The 4,721-nt window shown below is 42.4% G+C and overlaps 1 long non-coding RNA gene across 1 annotated transcript; it reads right to left on the bottom strand.

Annotated features, from left to right (window-relative positions):
• Positions 1–2,547: 2,547 nt before the first annotated feature.
• Positions 2,548–4,686, bottom strand: LOC109287847. Its single transcript, XR_002094980.1, has 2 exons — positions 3,025–4,686; positions 2,548–2,651 (listed from the first exon to the last, which is right to left on the bottom strand). It is a non-coding gene; the product is annotated as an uncharacterized LOC109287847 (long non-coding RNA).
• Positions 4,687–4,721: the final 35 nt, after the last annotated feature.

The following is a 4,721-nucleotide window of genomic DNA, read 5'->3' as shown; positions in this document are numbered from 1 at the left end:
TTGTTGCTATCTTGTTGACCCTAACCCAGAGACTCTAAACAGGCCTATCTCCAGCTTCATACTGGAGCTCTGAGCAATCAAATGGCTCTTTTACATAAAGCATGACTCCTCCTCCTCTTCTCCCCTGCATGTCTTTCCTGAACAGTTTGTAACTCCCCCAGGACAGTGCTCCAGTCATGCAAGCTCCCGCCAAGTCTGTTATTCCAATCATGTAGTAGTTCCATGACTGTGCAAGGACTTCCAGTTCTTCCTGCTTGTTTCCCAGGATCAGTACATTCATGTACAGGCACCTGAGGTAACTAGTTGATTGCCCTGATTTTTAGGAGGTATGAGAGCACCTCTCCTGTTGCCCCCTCCTGCTTGCTCTTTTTCCAGGTTTCCCAGTTCCCCACTTACCTCAGGGCTGGCTTTGGTCTCCACCCTTCAGTGAACATAGTTTAAAACCCTCCTTACTAGGTTAGTGAGCCTCAGTATGAAGATGCTCTTCCCTCTCTTCATTAGGTGGAGCCCATCTCTTCCCAGTAATCCTTCTTCTTGGAAGAATAACCCATGGTTGAAGAAGCCAAAGCCCTGCTGGCAACACCATCTGCGCAGCCAGGTGTTAATTTTCAGAATTCACAAGCTCTGTACAGGCCCTTTTCCTTGACTAGGAGGATCCACGGGAACACAAGCTGAGCCCCAGACCCCCTCATCCTTCCTCCCAGAGTTCTGTAGTTACTTCTGATATGCTCAGGGTCTCCCTTGGAAGTAGCATTGGGGCCCACATGAATGAGCAGCAGGGGGCAGTAGTCAGAGGGCCGGATGAGCCTCAGTAGTCCCTCCATGACATCTCAGATCTGGGCTCTGGGCAAGCAGCAGACCTCCCAAGACAACAGGTCAGTTTGGCAGAGGGCTCTCTCCATCTCCCGCAGAAAGGAGTCTCTAACCAACACCACCTATTGCTTCCTGGTGGTGGTTATCTCAATCCCACCCACCTTGGTGAGTTGTGGCCTGTCTTCCTCCACCAGTGGAATGTGTTCCACCCTCGCTGCTGATGGGGCTGCATATCTGTTTTCCAGATGAACAACTGCAGGTGGAGCTGAAGATCTCTGCTTGCTGCCAGAAATCACAAGCCTCTGAGAGCTTCCACCCTCTTCGGTGTGTTCATGTCCTCTCTCTCCTCTAGCGCTATGTCTGGTATTTCTTCCTCCACAGTCCCGGAGGTCTCCTCCAGCATCAAATCGATGAACACCTCATGGTGGAGGATGCTTTGGAGCCTCATCACCTCTTCCTGTAGTTTTCTTGCCTGTTCCTTGAGAGACACTACCAGGAGGCACTGCTCACACCGCAGGCATCCCCCATCTGGCCATCACTGGAAGGAACCTGCGAACTGCTGTCTTCACAGTGCCAAACTTGGACCTGGGTGGAAGTGTCAACTGCGAGTGGTCCTGCCTGGACAGAAACCTCACAGGTGCAAGTAGTGGCAGTGGCTCTGGCATTGCAACATCCTTCAGCCATTTCCCTGGGTCTCTTAATCTGCCTTCTTTCTCTCTTACTGCTCTTCTTTCAAGCAGATCTACCCTAGCAAATTCACCTGGAAGCTGTCCTGTTTATTGCTCATTAGCCCCAAAGGGTTCCTTTTTCTCCTGCTTCTCACACCAAGCTGAAAGGCTTGCCCCTTGAAAATGGGGGGGGACATGAACTGGCTTAGGAACTGGCGTGCAAACTGCCTGCAAACTGTTTACCCTGTCTGAAGTCCCTGTTCACTGGCCTCAAAAAAGTTCTGTCTTTTTAAAAAAATAAACTTCATGACAAGGAAGAAGCAATCTTCAAACCTAATAGGATGAAAAATCCCACCTTTGGTGAATAACATTATTCTTAGTTTACAGATAAAGAACAGAGAAACAAATAGATTAATGCAGTGGTTCTCAAACTTTTTAGACCTATGGCACCCTTTCATAACTTCTGTGAATTAACCAGCACCTCACTACAAAAACTAATATATTATGGTGCCTTGCAGAGGGGCTGGGAAGTGGGATCAGAGTAGTGACCCAGCAATGACCAGCCTAAGCCTGCACTTATCCCCTACCCCCTCGCACCTCCTGGCACCCTTCAAAAGATCTCGCAGTACCCCACAGTACCCTGGTTGAGAATCCCTGGAGCTTGTGCAGACCATAGTGATAGTGTGTCCTGGTCACCAAAGATGGAAATGGCTGTGCCCATCCATGTCTGAGGCACGCTTCAATTTTAGCATGCTGGTAAGCCTGTTTCAAGTTTATCTTCAGTGGCCACTCTCAAGTACATGAGAAACCAAGAGTTCAAGAACAGTCTCAAAGGGACACCCAGGGTAGTCTCACCATCAGACTTCTGGGTTTGGAGCATACCTGTAGTTGCAGCTCAGCAGAGAAAGGCATGAGTCTGTCCTAGCTGGGGCATGCCACTGGTGCAATATCACAGACATACCCTGAGTGACTTGCTGAAGAGCACACAGGAAGTCTGTGGTAGAACTAGGAATGGGGGTCCCAGTCCCAGTCCAAAACCTAAATTACACCACCATACCTTTTTTTCCTAAGTTCAACTTGAACATCCAGCAGTGAAATCTGGAAATGGACCCCTTTAGTAAAGAACTGTATTGTTAAGAATAGTGGGGTTGAGATTCTTTTAAAGAAAACCTAAAGTAAAAGAAAAATTGGCATTGTTATATGTGCAATACATATACACTCATTAATAATAATATTATAATAGCATATAATTCATAGCCTATATACACTATTATAGGAAACACAGCTAATTATTAAAAATTGGGATGTATATTAAATATTTTCTGTTGATCTATGAGCTTATACCATCATGTTCTCAGTGATTAAAAAGGATTAGTATTGATTAAGTATTAACAGACATAAAAGTGCCAAAACTGAAGATTTTAGACTAATATGCCTAAAGTGATGGCAAAATTTGAAGCCGTCTTCCTCAGTTGGCATTCAAATGTTTTTGGAACAGAAGGCTATGCCGAAGTTGCTTGTTTTGGCAAATTCAGATCCTTACCTCGCTCTCCACCTCATTTCTAGGAATTCAGCCCCTCTCATGCCTGCCAGTCTTCTGAGCTGTGTGCTGTTTTTGGAAGGTCACAATACATTTTTTCATATAACTCCTATGACATACTTTTGTAACATGCCAAAATTTTCTATGAACCTTAAGTGCCATATAAATGATGGCAAAATAAGATCCTTTACATGAATTCTGGCTGTAGATTTTGTGTGATTCATTTTTAGTCACATATTTGCACCAGCAGGTCGAAGAGCATGCCAACATTTCTATGATAATGTTATTTTAATCATTTATAAATTGCTCAAGAATTTGATCTGTGCTAAATATTAACAATTGAGTTTATAGCTCAGATACCCGTATCATTGTTAAAAAGATTAATTCTGATGGTCAACAATTAGTAATTTACAGAAGTGAAACTAATGTGTTGGTCTAACTGAATTTAATGCTTGTAAAAAATTAAAGCAGCTGAACTATTCAATTTAAAGAACTGGTACTGCTGTGCTGGAGCAATGCATTTGTTCACAGGGATTCTTATTACTCATTTTTAACACTAACAGGTACTAGCAAGTCTGATATTTTAACTCACTTTTGGGATCAAAATGGTGTACTGGCTTTCTAAGCAGGAAGCAGGGTACCTCTTACGCTTTGACAATGTGTTAGCTTTGTGAAGTCAAATGAAACTATAGAATGCAACAAAGGATTTGAGGAAAGCATGAAAAGCATATGGAGAACTAAACAGCATTTTATAATTCATTGGACTCAGTAGGATTTTCTAGAACATACTAACTTCTGCTTCCTGGTTTTGTTCCACGATTGGGACGTAAAGGCTACTTTCCTACTTGTTCTATTCCCACTTGGTCTTTCCAGTTTTAACAATGAAAATATTCTTCCCAAAAATACAGAAGATATTGCAGCAGTTAAAAGCAGGTTTGCATAGCAACAAATTCCTGGGGGGTTTTAAAACTAGTATTAACGTATCTTAGCGAACACTGAGCTATTGTCTAGATTTCAGCAAATGAAAGAGGTATTAAGAAGTTTTTTTTATACAATCATCTTCCTGGGTAAGACTTTTTTTGCTGATTTTGCTTGTTTCCCCAGACTGTGGGGCAGTATTTTGTAAGGTAATATTTTCACTCTTCAACAAAAAAAAAAGTATGGGAGAAAGGTACATGCTAAAAATGAAAGGCCTATTTCTTGCTCTAGATTACTAGGAATTTTATTTTTCTTGAGTACTCTCTCCATAGCCTTTGCTAGAATATTGCAGTGCACACTCAGAAACAACCAGGCCTAATGTTACCATGAATGTGCATTTGCCAGGATTTGCTTCAGTGACTTTATACTGTATATGAGTGAGTCTTCCAGTATATGCAAATCACTGTGGTTTTTAAATTTCTTTTAGTTTATCTTGACTAATTCATACTTGGCTGATACCATTTTACTAGGATTTAATGAGGTCTGCAGGATGTATAAAATTGGTTTATCAGGGGCTGTAGTCATAATAACAAAAACACATCTTTTGGTCCATTTCTCATGAACCTGCTGGTCTTTACACAACTGAGTTTCTGGCCAACAGCAGAATGAAGTAATTAGCAGTGTTAATCTGAAGTCCAGTAGAAGGCAGGGTAGATTTGCACCTTATAGACTAATCAGGAAAGTTTGTGCTATAGATATAGAGAGATATACATATACACAAA

The sequence above is a fragment of the Gavialis gangeticus genome, unplaced genomic scaffold (assembly GCF_001723915.1).
Source record: "Gavialis gangeticus isolate Ggan-Ray unplaced genomic scaffold, GavGan_comp1, whole genome shotgun sequence".
Lineage (NCBI taxonomy): Eukaryota > Metazoa > Chordata > Crocodylia > Gavialidae > Gavialis > Gavialis gangeticus.
Note: the sequence above shows the minus strand (reverse complement) of the source record. Positions and strands in the feature narration are given on the sequence as shown.